At 37.1% G+C, this 16416-nt stretch overlaps 1 pseudogene; it reads right to left on the reverse strand.

Moving 5' to 3' along the window:
• Positions 1 to 1213: 1213 nt before the first annotated feature.
• LOC141674061 (putative indole-3-acetic acid-amido synthetase GH3.1) lies at positions 1214 to 11745 on the reverse strand (annotated as a pseudogene).
• Positions 11746 to 16416: the final 4671 nt, after the last annotated feature.

Consider the following 16416-nt stretch of genomic DNA (forward strand, 5'->3'; position numbering starts at 1 on the left):
ACTCCTAACTCAATCAAGTCACGCGCACCTCCAGTCCTGACTGGCCCAATCTAGCAATCCCAACCTTGGAAAATCCCAGCACGTGAGACACTTGCCCAAACACATGACATGGACAATTGTCACCCATTAATCATGGGAATAATCAGGGCACGTGTTAGAAGATCCTCAGAACATTCCTCGGTCAGTCCCGCACTGACACGTGTAAAGCATCCACTCCAGCCAGGTGTCCTCCGCTCCCAGAACCGATGACTATGATTTAAAGGTACCGACCCCAAAACCCTACCCTTAGGCTATAAATAGCCCAAGAAGGTAAGGTTTTGGGGTTAATCATTGTCTTACACTCATATACACACACAACCACCTTGCATTCATATCTATCTTCATATTCCCCAAAATCGAGTTATTACTCTCATACCGGAGGCGCCGCGAGATCCAAAACCGCGTGATCCAAACCCCCCTCCGATGTTATTTTGTAGGAATCCCACCACAACTACACCTCCACAGCGGCGAAGAATCCAGGCACGGCGTCGAAGAAGCAAACCCGCCACCAGGAGTTATCAATAAACAATATAGAAAACTAGTTTGAAACAATAAACTATGGAACAACTTTGTAAGATCTCATCTTTTATATCCAATAAATGAAGCATGATTTTGAATTCCGAAAGCCAAAAAATCCATGCCTACTCTTGTTCATTGAGTTGAGTGGACATGTACAATTTAACAGCCCATCAGCAAACCACCAAGCCGCAACCTCTTCTCGTTTTGTAGGCACCGACCCTTTCTCTTTGACAATCTTATCCCAGGCCATTTCTTTAAGTGAAATTTTGAGTTATTATTTTCAGAAATGATATTTTGGACCATTTAACACCCAAAAATGATATTTTGATCAATTTCTTCAATAATTGTGAGTCTAAACATAAACCCTATCCTTTAATCTTATATATAAAGATTAAACTTTTTAAAAATCTTCATCATAATTCCTAGATAGTCAGAGGTACAATTGAATGAAAGTGATCCTAATTACAAATAAATACAAAAAATTTGGAAATACAGGAACATGTGCTGATTGTTATACAGTTTATGTATTGGCTCGCAATCGCATGCTGGCTAATGAAGAATCTTGAGTTGACTTGCATGGTCGGTGACTAACACCTAATTTTATACAAAAACTAAACTGTTCCTAAAAAATTATAGATATATTATTATAAGGTAGTTACGGGCGGGGTTCCGGAGTCCAACGAGGCAACGTTTGACTAAAATTTGATGAAACAACTCTAGAATCCAACAGCTCCTTGATGGGTGTAAAACTAACACATCTGGGTGCCTTGTACTGATTAATGGACGCCCCTCTTGATATTGCATAATCCATTAGCTCTTCGAATGTCCCGTTTCTAACCACACGGATCTCCAGGGGTCCCACCGAGTTGTCCGCGACTCGTCTATGTCTGTACACTGAGTTAAGACATTCTTCCATTGCCACAAAACACTTGTTTAAAACCTCATAGCTAGGGAAATTAGCCGAATCCCTCGCTAACATTTCTCAATATATGACGTAATTGTTGGACAAACTTTGTATTTTAGACTAAGTTGTGAATCATTTTGAGACTCTATATGAGTGAGATACATTATGTGTTAGTGGTGTGTATTTATTGGAACGTATTCTTCTCTTCGAGGGGATTCCAATGCATATTAACACGCTCAAAATGAGTAAAAGGTGAATGAGAACTGATGTTCCAAAGTTTTACCTTTTAATATGAAAAGTGGTTTTGTACCACATCGAGAGTAGCACAAACCTATTCCTTAGTTTTTCTTATAAATACCATGTACCACATCGAAAAGAAAAACAAGTCCTTTCAAGCCTCTCTTTATAAATAGAGTCTTAGGGCACCAGTTTTATTAAGTCAAGAAAATAAGAGTCATCTCTTTCATTCTTGGTCTCTTTAGTCTTAAATTTTTTCAATATTCCGGTGATAGTTCTCGGGCTCAGTTCAAGTTCGCTGAGAGTATATTCGATCTATCGATTATACTAGTATCTCGTTTTATCCTGGGAAGCAGGTCGCTAAACACGGATGGTGCGGGACGAAACTGCTTTAAGGAGACAGTTTTCTGGACTCGAGATTAAATCCAATCTCTGTTTGTTTTCTCAAACCCTTCTCCTAATTTAATTGTTAATTCTTATATGCTTATGTGATTTAAGAATTAGCAATGTTCTTATGAATTAGTTATATATTCAATATATATATATAATAATGTCTTTATCGTACAAGATTGACAACAATCTTAAAGCAGTCTACTTCAATTTTCATACTTTCTTGTGAGTAGACGCAAAAGTCAATTTGATTGTTTAAATTGGATTTATTTATGGGTATATGATTGGCCATTATTTGCCTCATTAATTAAATTAAATTTAGTGCGTTAATTTCTTTGATCACTTGTTGCCATGTGCTTGAAATTAATATAAATTTGATTTTAAGTGGTGCTTTGTTTAAGCATAACAGGTAGAGGCAAAAGTAAGCACAAAGTTGTTGGATAATTGGTTTCTTATAAGGCTATTGATGCTTTAATGGTTATTGATTTATGATCAACTTATATTCAAGTGGACATATTTGGTGACATCTCTCTCGGGTTGATCATTATAAATTGGTAGATTAAACCCAAATTTATAATTCGTCCATGTTTTCGCTATTAATGGATAGCTTATTATGTTTTGTTAACATGGTGATTGATTTTTTAATTCTGAATTGATTTTGGAGTTATTAGTACACTGATACAAGAATCGTATATGCTATAGTTTACATGCGTGTTTGCAAGTTCATAACATGATATTGCTATGCAATTAAATGATATGGCTACATAAATGTGACCCTTCATGATGGAACTTGATTATTTGGTGATTAATTTTTAAATCATTGTTGAGTGATGATAAGGCATCAATTATTATTGTTTAATCTTTAATAATGGAGTTATATCACAAACTTGTAATACTGGATAGAATGCAGTAACATGTTTGTTGTTAAATAATGTGACGAGGTGGGCAGCTGAAGTGAACCAGATTTACAATTGCTCAGGATTCTCCACATTAAAAAACCTAATGGGCCTGGAGTACAGGTTATGGGTCGGCACATAAATTATATTTTTCTGGTTGGATTTTTCCTCCAGTTAAATAGTAATTTCACGTGTTGGTGTCGGTCTGCTGCGGCAGTGACACAAGAGCCTATTATAGTGATCCATATGATACTTAATACGGCGAATATTGATCTCAGTAGTTATGCTGAACTTCGGAGAGAATCCGAAAAGTTGTTAACCCTAACGCATCAGTTGATCAAGGATCACTGAATGTGGGGTTATTGAAGATTTATGTTCTTCCTTGGGCCATTTATGGTTGTACCAGTAGGTGAGCCAGAAAAGTAGGTTCGTGTGAACCATGTAAATATTTTAGAGAAATTCGGTAATTGAATTTTTAATGATAAGAACCACGGGAAGTTCTTTAAACATGATATTAAAATCTTATAGATTTTAATGAATGACGTAAAACCTGCTCAGATGAGAGGTAGTGACACGATACGTGTTTACTGTCTGGTTTGATAGTAAAACATTTACCACTTGTACTCGTAGTTGAGTCAATATTGAAGCTAAATAGAGAGATGTGTGCTCTATAAACTCAAGGGTAAATCCAACTTAATATAGATAATTAAGATGGCAGTGAATAAATTTGATGATGAATAATCACCGGGCAAATTCTGTTTGCAACGTGAATATTCATGAGGTCGTTGCACCTTACTCGCATTAAATAAATGGAGTAGATGCAGGCTTGAGTTGCGCTCTGAGAGAGATGCAAAACGATTGTGATCAGCTCAGACTATCACTGAATTTGAGGATATTAGTTACGAAGGGCTAATCGTTCCTTAAACATGATACCACAGAAGGAAATAATTAAATTTCCTATTAGTTTTGGAATATTTTCTGACATTCTGTAAAATATTAAAATTATGGGGGTATCTAAAATAGAAAATTATTGAATTTTCTATGAATAGTGGAATGTAATGAAACATTCTTGAAAATAATTGAAATGTGGGGGTATCTCGAAACTTGATACCAATACCTCTGTTGGTAGCATGAGATCCAAAATCAATTGAGATATTTTGGATGGATACATAGACAATGGTTGAGTCTAATAATATCCGATATATGAATCTAATTTTTGAGATTCGTAAGAATACTATTACAGAGTTTAGGAATGCTTATGCGATAAGCTAGTAGATCCTAGTAGATCTGTAATTAAAAGTCATCTAAATGAACTTACGAGTTATTGGATGAATGTGAGGATGAACCTGCAGAGAGCAAAAGACTTGGATAATTGCTAGTCCCGAATGTCTTGATAATTTGCTTGAAGGTGAACTCGTAAATTTAATAGAAGCAATGCGCTTCTCGTATAATTTCTTGATAAGTGAATATATCAAGAGAAAATTTGACTATTACTGAGAGTCAATAAATCAAGATTTTCTAGCACGTGTACTAGAAAATGGATTGTGCATGTTCTCTCTATGTCCTTTGTGGGGGAAAGGATGTTAAGAAATAAAGAGAGTGGTTCTGTTTGACAGAATCTTGTTTAAAAAATATATAGATCTTCTTACGAGATAGAAGCATTAGGACCCAAATGAATTTTTAAATTGGGAAAATATATCTGGGTCTGAAGGAAGTATAAGGTCAGACTGATACAAAAAATATTACAGTCGAAAGTGATGACCTTATATAATTTATGAAATATTCTCGAGTTTTGAGAATAAGGTTCATTAAGATGATACTAAAATTATCGTATTGTGAAATTTAAAAGTGCATCAATGAACATTGAGATGGTCTTTCTAAATAGATATTTGGAGAAATATCTATTTACGTGAACCCGAGGGTTGCTCTAGATAAATCAAGAGTAGAAAATCTGTATTTTCGGTGATCATGTTGAGTGAAACAACATTGACACGAAATAATGGCATATTAAATTTGATATTGCTATAATAAGCAATGGCTTCAAATAAATGACATGGTTGCCATTTTGAGGACGCTCAAAATTGGTTGCTATGTGAATAAGGATTGCCAGTTTAAGGACGATTAAACTCGGTAATGATGCAAACTGAAATTGCTGGTTTTTGGGACGCTAAAAGCTGGTAATATCAATAACAAGTGAAGCCTTAAGTAATAACTAGTAAAGTTATTTCATAAATGTGAAATATGTCAATATGAGATGTCAAACTGATTCAAAATCAGAGAATTGACAAGTGTGCATGTGTTATTTACACATGATATGCAAGTCATAATTGATTGCATGTGAGTGATCTGATCATTACGAGAAGTAATGACAAGAGGATCATCTCTGAAAATCTTGATGAGATTGAAAAGTTTTAATTTGAAGATTACAATCTTCGTGACTTTAAAAGTTTTAGATGATACATGTCACATGTTGGTGATGTGAATTTTGAAGAGATCAACGAAGCTAAAGTTGTCATAACTGGAATGGATTTATATTTATCCAAGCGTAGATGAACAAGGATCTCTCAAGAAGGATTGCAAGTCTGTTGTACTTTTTAAAATTGTACAAAATTAGACATAGGCTACACAGTTGGTAAACTGGGTAGATGCACGAGTACAATGGAAATTGGTCACTTGGAAGTGATTGCAATGAGATTTAAGGTGTATGATATGTGCTCGTGAGCTTAGACTGCAATACGAAAGATATCTAATTGTACTATGTGAATATAGTATGTAAATTAGATATTTGACTTTAAGAACTTAAAAGTCATTCGAGAATACATTTCACACTTAGCAGTCGTGTCATGGAAATCCTAAACTTAGCTCGATTCATGATGGAATACGAGTCTGGTGCATAAAATAAATGCAGTTAAAAGGCTGAGTAGCCACTTTGTAAGGATATTCCTAAATGACAAGGAAAACGTGTCTTCAATATGCATATATCGTGTAATCAATATGCAAATTGGGAGATCACATTATTGTGTATGAAATGGTATGTCTCACATCTATGATGAGGACATAATACCACTAAACAACTATTCTCAACGAGAATTATCATGATTGACTATGTAAAGTCAAATGATAATGTTTGGATCCACTAACCAGATGGTTAAACTGAGCGAATCTGTTTAAGACAAGAGAATCTAGTTAGACCGAGAGATAGTTGTCAAATCATCGAGAGGAATGAGCCTTGCCTATTGCTTAACGGCGTCATGGTGGACACCCAACCTTGCTGACTGGAGATCCCAAGAACTTGGTTCAATGGGACAACTAAATCATGATGACCAAATCACTGTGGGGGTAACCCCTGGCCTATTTCTATGATGATGAAACAGTGAGACCCGTAGGGTACGAGGTTAAGCTTTATGCTTTTAATGTTCTTTGACGAATACAAGGATTTCAAGTTTGAATACATAATATTCGGTTGGGTAAATGCGGGTTACTCTATAAGATAAAGATCACCTATGTAAGAGAGAAGTATGGCCGCTTCAAAGGAGAATTGCGAGGCACAATTCTTTATAAACTCTTGCAGAACCAGGATGATGTTCCAGGGCCAAAATGGACATAATCATGAGAACTGAATGAGTCAGGAAAGATATAGTGATGAGTATGTCATCGTTTACACAAACGGTCGAACAGTTCAAGGACATCGCGTCATACTGTCTACCAGTAAAGTCGATATACTTATTCGAGCGAAGGTTCAAGGAGCATTCTCTACCTATCGTATGCTATATCTGACCGCCGGAACTATCACCAAGTCAAGCTCCGCGTCTGTCTGTCTATGTGGTGTCTATGTGGTGCGTGCTACTGGACCATCAATCTCATTTGTGGGGGATTGTTGGACAAACTTTGTATTTTAGACTAAGTTGTGAATCATTTTGAGACTCTATATGAGTGAGACACATTATGTGTTAGTGGTGTGTATTTATTGGAACGTATTCTTCTCTTCGAGGGGATTCCAACGCATATTAACACGCTCAAAATGAGTAAAAGATGAATGAGAACTGATGTTCCAAAGTTTTACCTTTTAATATGAAAAGTGGTTTTGTACCACATCGAGAGTAGCACAAACCTATTCCTTAGTTTTTCTTATAAATACCATGTACCACATCGAAAAGAAAAACAAGTCCTTTCAAGCCTCTCTTTATAAATAGAGTCTTAGGGCACCAGTTTTATTAAGTCAAGAAAATAAGAGTCATCTCTTTCATTCTTGGTCTCTTTAGTCTTAAATTTTTTCAATATTCCGGTGATAGTTCTCGGGCTCAGTTCAAGTTCGCTGAGAGTATATTCGATCTATCGATTATACTAGTATCTCGTTTTATCCTGGGAAGCAGGTCGCTAAACACGGATGGTGCGGGACGAAACTGCTTTAAGGAGACAGTTTTCTGGACTCGAGATTAAATCCAATCTCTGTTTATTTTCTCAAACCCTTCTCCTAATTTAATTGTTAATTCTTATATGCTTATGTGATTTAAGAATTAGCAATGTTCTTATGAATTAGTTATATATTCAATATATATATAATAATGTCTTTATCGTACAAGATTGACAACAGTAATGACCTGGTATTGTTTTTGTATCAGCGTAACTCGTGTACTCCACCACACTCGTATTGAACTCTTCAAGGAGTTTCGACGCATTCTCCACAGCGGTTTGAAGCTCAGCCTCGTCTGTTTTGTCGGAATCAATGCTGAGTAAGGCGTTTTTCCTCCTTACAAAATGGAACTTTGGTGCTGAATTGTGGAACCCCGTGACTCGGAGTATATCTCCAACTCTGTACCTATTGAGACCTGCATAAGTTGTTATTACAAGTTCATACTCTTTTCCGATTTGAACATCCACAAGGTCAACTAGTTTACGGGGTAAGTGATCAGTAGTTGAGTTTGGCTCATGTGGCAAAAACTCGAAATAAGCCATGTTTGGCATGATGGCGTTGTTGGAAAAACTTTGAGAAAAAAAAAGACACCTACATTTTTTTGCAGAGAACTTGTACTACTATATTTCTTGTTTTTCTTTTTCTCTTGTAAAACTCAACGTAAACTAGCCATTATATAGACTTTACAAACATATTAAAACTAACTACTACCCAAACTAACCACTACTAATTAATGGGTAAATTACATGTCCATAATTTACTCCACAACTCCACTACCCCACTACCAAACAATTCTAAAATAATATTTTTCTCTAATAATTAATCTATTTCTAAATATCTAAAATATCTAATAATTAAATAAATAAATAATTAATAACTAAATTTAAGATTATTCCAACATTTACCCCCATAATCTTAAATTTACTAAGCACTTTCTCTTGGCGTGTGATGCACTTCTCACCACCATCAATTTTGATGCACTTTCTCATCGAAAACACTTAAAAGCACTTCTCTCCAAAAACACTTTGGAGCACTTTCTCTTCAAAAATACTTTGGAGCACTTTCTCTCCACAACTCTAAAGGAGTGGTTCTCCCTCGATCAATTGTGCCATCCTTTCTTCATTATTCTCAAATCTACAATTTTTTGCCAGATGCCCATATTTTTTGCATTTGTAGATGTCATGGAAAATATTAAGGATAATATATATATATGTATATGTATATTTTTATAAGAGTTTTATAAGCCGTGGATCATATGGCTCTGATGCCAATGTTGGAAAAACTTAGAGAAAAAAGAAGACACCTACATTTTTTTGCAGAGAACTTGTACTGCTATATTTCTTGTTTTTCTTTTTCTCTGTAAAACTCAAGATAAACTAGTCATTATATAGGTTTTACAAACATATTAAAACTAACTACTACCCAAACTAACCACTACTAATTAATGGGTAAATTACATGTCCATAATTTATTCCACAACTCCACTACCCCACTACTAAACAATTCTAAAATAATATTTTTCTCTAATAATTAATCTATTGCTAAATATCTAAAATATCTAATAATTAAATAAATAAATAATTAATAACTAAATTTAAGATTATTCCAACAAGTGTATGACACTTGAGATGGTTTGCACATCGGATTCAGATTGAGTCCGAAACAACACTCCGATGATGTGTACATGGTGCATGCCATGGGTAATCCCCCACTATAATATTTTAGGGTTGGTATATATTGAGCCATTGCACCTGTGACTATGACGTCCAGGTACTTTGTGTGGGCCATATTTTTGTTACAATGCCTTCCCAGTTTTCTTCACAGCATTCCTTGGATATAAACTCCGCAAGCTCTGGGTCGGGTCGGAGTACCCGGGCCATGCATGTGCGGATCTCCCGGTTGGTTATTTTTTGGCTTAAACTTCCCGTTCAAATATCATTTGCCAATTCTTGCCAGTTGAGCTGAAGAAAGCGGATAGCCCGGAGTAGACCAGAGGGAACACAGCACCTAGACGGAGCACTTGTTGGCGTTCATAGAGACCGCAGAGCATTTGGGAGTACATGCTCTGGAAAGAATCAACACACAGGATTGCCTCAGTTGGGCTAGTCATGACATTATACGGGTCGTAGGGTCGGGACTTGAAATGATCACTGTTGTAGTAGCTAGTAAGTACGGGTCTTGCCACTAGCCCACTGGGTGTCTTTGTCTCCGACTTGACAAAAATAAAGTATAGTCCTTTCCCTTTGTCTAAACCAGGCACATAACTGTCACAAATACAAATTCTATCATCATCAGATCATATTAGATATGTTGCTAAATTGTATTAACAAAACCGACTCCATCGGTGTATTCATTTATATGTACTCTATAGATTTTTTATTTATTTAGGTGATTGAAACATATTGTATTGCATGACTGCTGCTTGTACTACTTACAGATTCATGACAGGCATAAGGAGACTGTAAAGTTGTTGATGACGATCCAATTCTTCCTTAATTGTTGGCATCAGCTTTCTTTCCCCTGCTGAAGTTCCAGAACTGTTGTAAAAAGAAGAAGAAGAATCACATTAAGATATTTATCAAATGTCCTGAGTTGGCTCTTATAGCCCAGGCACAATGACGCAATTATCAGGGGCGCGCTCTACCACTGAGCTAATAGCCCGTCGTGCGAGCCTCCCGCTGGGGGCCCGCTATGCCAAAAGCGAGAGAAACCCCATTCCTCTCTTTCCTTTTTTCGCCCCCATATCGCCACACGGGAGGACATGGGGACGTAAAAAAGGGGATCCTATCAACTTGTTCCGACCTGGGATAATAAGCTCATGAGCTTGGTCTTACTTCACCGTCGAGAAACGAAAGAAGACTTCCATCTCCAAGTTTCACTCAGACGTAGCTCCCTTCTTTTTGGGTGTGAAGCAGTGTCAAACCAAAATACCCAACAAACATTAGCTCTCCCTGAAAAGGAGGTGATCCAGCCGCACCTTCCAGTACGGCTACCTTGTTACGACTTCACTCCAGTCACTAGCCCTGTCTTCGGCATCCCCCTCCTTGCGGTTAAGGTAACGACTTCGGGCATGGCCAGCTCCCATAGTGTGACGGGCGGTGTGTACAAGGCCCGGGAACGAATTCACCGCCGTATGGCTGACCGGCGATTACTAGCGATTCCGGCTTCATACAGGCGAGTTGCAGCCTGCAATCCGAACTGAGGATATCCAAAAAATAGAAATTGTAGAGGGGAGGGGGGGGGGGGGGTAAATCACCTAGTGAGAAATTCGGAGATGGGGGTGAGAACACATGATCCGAGACATGTCACCATTGGCAATACGTTGAATATCGGGCAGAAGATCTTCGTAAGTAACCATTGGGATATTGGATTTGAATGCGTGACGGTCGATTGCACCATTGAGCTTAAAACGCTGAAGATACTCGGTCTTAGCGTTCCTACTGAGTATCTTTACCAACACTTGCTCTTGTACTTGATCTGCGTTTCTAGTCATTTCTTCAATAAATTGAAGCGCTTTTGCATCCTTTTCGCACACGGGAGGGCCTAGCGGACATGACAAGATTGAATCCACATCCATTATTTTATGTGGGAAAATAGTGCTAGCTTTTTTATAACTTAACAAATATGGAAAGTTGATGTAATGGAGTACTAAATTGGATAGTACAGATATTTTTGCTGGTGGATGCAGTCGAGGACAGGGGGTATTACTATTATATAGAATATACGAGTTTGGGGAAAGAGTTAGAAAAAAATGGGAGAGAGGGAGGGAGAGGAGGGTGACAAAATCACATGACATGTCATAGTGGGATCCACAGGAGGGGAAAAATGAGGAGTTTAAAGAGGAAGGCCATTGGGGGGTGTTGTGCCCAACTAGGTTGTCAATGGATCGGATATGGATCAGATCGGTCTTGATCCATATCCTGATCCATTTAATTTTACCAGATTCGGATCCGTATCGGATTTTTGTCAGATATTTTATAACCCGATCCATATCCGGATCTGTTAGGATCACACTATCCAATCACCTAGTGAGAAATTCGGAGATGGGGGTGAGAACACATGATCCGAGACATGTCACCATTGGCAATACGTTGAATATCGGGCAGAAGATCTTCGTAAGTAACCATTGGGATATTGGATTTGAATGCGTGACGGTCGATTGCACCATTGAGCTTAAAACGCTGAAGATACTCGGTCTTAGCGTTCCTACTGAGTATCTTTACCAACACTTGCTCTTGTACTTGATCTGCGTTTCTAGTCATTTCTTCAATAAATTGAAGCGCTTTTGCATCCTTTTCGCACACGGGAGGGCCTAGCGGACATGACAAGATTGAATCCACAGCCATTATTTTATGTGGGAAAATAGTGCTAGCTTTTTTATAACTTAACAAATATGGAAAGTTGATGTAATGGAGTACTAAATTGGATAGTACAGATATTTTTGCTGGTGGATGCAGTCGAGGACAGGGGGTATTACTATTATATAGAATATACGAGTTTGGGGAAAGAGTTAGAAAAAAATGGGAGAGAGGGAGGGAGAGGAGGGTGACAAAATCACATGACATGTCATAGTGGGATCCACAGGAGGGGAAAAATGAGGAGTTTAAAGAGGAAGGCCATTGGGGGGTGTTGTGCCCAACTAGGTTGTCAATGGATCGGATATGGATCAGATCGGTCTTGATCCATATCCTGATCCATTTAATTTTACCAGATTCGGATCCGTATCGGATTTTTGTCAGATATTTTATAACCCGATCCATATCCGGATCTGTTAGGATCACGGATCGTGGACCGAAACTCCGATCCGTTAATATTTTTAAAAAAATGAAATGTGGACACAATTTATTATATTACATAAATATTGAAAAGCAAATAAAATACGGAAATCAATTTAAAAATTACACAAGAACTTAAAATTCAATAACACCAAAAGTACTACTCATCTATCAATTTGATACTTTGATTTCCAAAATACATTATTCACAATGTAAGATGTGAAAGCTGAGGCTTTATTAGCGAGCTTGCCATGGCTAATATCATAGCACTTTGGTTGTATATACTATGTACAGTATAGTTGCTACACGTCTGAACTCAGAGTCTAATATTGCTAGTTGACAACCAAAAAATGCTTAAGAAACTCAAAATTATTTCTGGGCTAATGAGGTACAGTCAGAAAACAAATATCAGTAATATCAGTATAACTTAACCCACTAGTATACATATATATAGTTTATTATATATATATAAATGTAAATATATATATATATATTGAAATATAATAAATTATCCGGATCGGATCATTAACGGATCGGATCGGCCTAAATCCATATCCGGTACTTATCGGATCGGATCGTTATCGGATTGGATTTTGCTCGGATCGAATTTTTTTTAAGTGATTCATATCCGCTCTATTAGCTTTCGGATCGGACCGGATCGAACCGGCCGAACCGGACCGGATCAGACCGAATTTTCGTTCCATTCATAGCCCTATGCCCAACTGCCCATTACATTTGTCTGGTCGTGTGGATGTTAGCAAGTCAAGGGACATGTGGGGTTCGCATTTGACACGTCATCCCACCACACGGTTGTTAGTCTGGTGTATTTTATTTTTCAATGACAACGACGGTGTGCACCCGGGCCTCGACAACTTCTTACATACCGGACGTGGCACGTGGTATTGGAGATTAGTCTTCAGGGTTAGTGTTTGCTTACACCAGCTCTACATAAGACATACAAATAATTGAGCCTTATTTCAATTGTTCCCATCAATATATATCTGCTCTGTTCAACTCCCTACACTCTTACGCTGTGTTTCAGAAACTTTTTTTGGAGAGAAAAGAAAAGAAATGTAAAAAATATATTTCTTCAGCTTGTTCCCGAACAACATTTATGAAAGAAAGGAAAAGAAAGTTACAGATTTGGGAAGAAGTTTTTTTTATTTTTGTCTCCAAAATCTTCTTCCCACTTTTGGAAAGATTAGGAAAGAAAGGAAAATTGGTTATTTTCTATTCTTTTCTTTTCAACCCTAGATTCGTTATAGTTTCTGCATGTCCTAGACATATCACACCTTGCCTCCTCAACCTCACTCCCTATCATATTAACACTAACATGTTAAACTTAAGACCCACCAATAGATACCATTTCATATTTGTTCAATGCGCTTTAATTTTTTATTATAATTATAAGAATTTCACATCAAATTTATTTATGATATATGTGGGTCATTGACCATCGTCCTTCATGCATACTTATCGTATATCACTATAAAAATAACACTTTTTTCAACCGGCGATTAACGACCGAACATATTTAAGGGCAAAAAATAATAAACTTCTAATATCAGTCAGAATAACATAGTATATACCGATCGAAGTAAAACATTAGTCGATATTTACTTTTTAATGACCGATTATTGTGATCGCATTCAACATTATTTGACTGACTGTTGACACGAGATCTTTTTCCGACCAACTATACCTACCGACACTTAATTGGTAAACGGGTAAATATGTGTTATTCCCAGTGGACTAACAATGAGATTTACAGAAGGGGGGTTGAATGTAAATCTCAAAACTTTTTCAAGTTTTGAGCAGTTTCTAAGGCTAAGTGTTTGAGTGATCAAATGTGTATGAATTGCTTGAAGCTGATGCAGACAGATATATATTCAAACACAAATGTAATGAGCACAAAGAACTTAAAAACTTTTCTGGTGGATTTGTTGTTCCACCAGAGATGTGTTATTTCAGAAAATCTGTGATTCAAAGAATTAAATCACAGCTGCTTCCTAGTACAAACTAGATGATTTTCTCTTTTGATATTTCTAAACAGCTCAGGAAAATTCATATCTAATTACTAGCTGCTACTTGGTTTATATATCACCAAGTTTACAAGTGAAGACAAACTGTAAAATACAATTGAAAAGATTTTTCACATGTTTCTTCTTCATTTCTCTATCCAATGCAATCTAGGATAATCTGTAAATCTTTGAATACTTCCTTGTTTGCATCAGAATGGAAATGCTGCATTTTCTTGATTCCTCCTAGAGGCTTCCACATTCCAGTGTGTCTCTGTCAACCCATGTGCCTCTGTCAGCTTGTGAATTGTCACTATCAACTACTAATGAACTAAGCATCCGTTGAAGCTTTCATCCGTTGATGCCTTATCCATTGAGGCTTTATCCGTTGAAGCTTTATCCGTTGATGCATTATCAGTTGAAGTCTTTATCCGTTGAAGCACTTATCCGTTGATGGATATTATCCGTTGAAGCATTAGAGACATCCGTTGAAGCTTTGTTTCTTATCCGTTGAAGGTCTTCAATATCCGTTGACACTTCTTCACTTATACAAAATTACAAGGCATGAATATTTACAATTAGCCCTCCTATTTGAACATCCATTAGTAGTCAACATGACTGATTATTTCCTAACAACATCTAAGAATTACAGCTTGAAACCAGAGAGTGAAATGTGCTATAATACTAAACTTATTGCTAAGTAAAGCTACTCCTTCAACGGATAGCCAAGATGGTCTTATCCGTTGAGGCTACAAACACTAAATTTCTACTTAAGTATTTTGCTTAACTTATCATCAAACTAATACACATATTCCTAACAATCTCCCCCTATTTATGTCTACTAGAACTGTAGGCATAAATTTGGGTTTAGCTTGATGATAACAAAACACTTAACAAATATATAAACTGTAATAAAGCAGAAATTCAAAAGTGCTATAAAAATGTATATGCTGAGATGGAATTGAAGAATTACATTGTTTCCAAGGGTGCTCCTTTAGCCTGAACAAATTACTTTCTTTTCCTTTGATCCCTGGTTTTCTTTCCTAGCCTCCTATCATTCTCCTCTATTTGAAGTTGAAGTTGTCTGTAGAATTCAGCTTCATCTTCTTCATTGATATCTAACTTAGATTGCATATCCTTGAGAGTTTCATTACTGGCAATCTTTAGCTGATCTTCAATTCTGAAAAATCTTATGACTCCTTTGTTGTCTCTGAACTCCATCAACCAATGAGGTGATTTGTGAATTGTAATTCCTCTTTCTTGAATGAGTAAAGTTCTAGGCAAAGCATTGGGCTCCCTCCAAGTTTTCCTTATGTTGGCAATCTTGTTGAGAATCTCAGTCTTGGCAGTCCTGGTAAAGCCAGAATCCCTTTGTATGGCTGAGTAGACTCTAATCAAGATAGAGTATCCTTCATTCAGAATTCCGTGAAGAGGCCATGTTCTTTCGCCAGCTCCTTTGTATTTGAACACTAGTCTTTCTGGTAGCTGTCTGTAGGCAGCTATTCCCCTTACTTCCTCCAGCTCATCCAGATAGAGTTCAATGTCTGAAAATTCTTTTACGTCACAGATGTGAACATAATCATCTTTAGAGGTTTGAGGTTTAGGCTTAGGCTTCTGTGTGAATTTGATTGAGGCTTTAGAGGGTGTTGATTTGATTCTTCTTTTCTGCTTCTTTGATGGTGGAGAAGAGGTTAGGAAGGTGGGCAATTTGATGGTGTCCCAATCAATTGGTTCCTCCTTGGGAATGATTGTTTCACCATGAATGTTCATGAAGGGGTCAGGTACAATGGGTTCAGGAATAGAGGGTAGTGGTTTGGATATTGATTGGGTTTTGTCAGTCTTATCTACCTTCTTTCTCTTTGCATTGACCTTCTTTCTTTTCCATTTCTGCCATTCTTCCTTACTTCTTTCCTCCATCTCAGTACCAACCATGTCCCCCATAGCTTCATCTTCACCTTTGTCTTCAATTTCTTTCTGTTCTTCAGCCTGACTTGACTTTAGCTGTTTTTCAAGCTTTGCTTGTGCTCTTTTGTCAGCCTTTAGCTGTTTGGCTTCTTCCTTCAACCTTTTGGTTTCTTCCCTCTTGGCTATTGAGAATTTGGGATGTCCTTGCATCACACATATGCTCTTTCCCTCTCTGAAGATAATAGCCATGTTTCTCCTTACAGCCTCATCCATGGTCTCTTTGAGATATGCAATACTTCTACCTAAAAGCTTGTCCTCA

This window comes from Apium graveolens, chromosome 7, assembly GCF_009905375.1.
Source record: "Apium graveolens cultivar Ventura chromosome 7, ASM990537v1, whole genome shotgun sequence".
NCBI lineage: Eukaryota > Viridiplantae > Streptophyta > Magnoliopsida > Apiales > Apiaceae > Apium > Apium graveolens.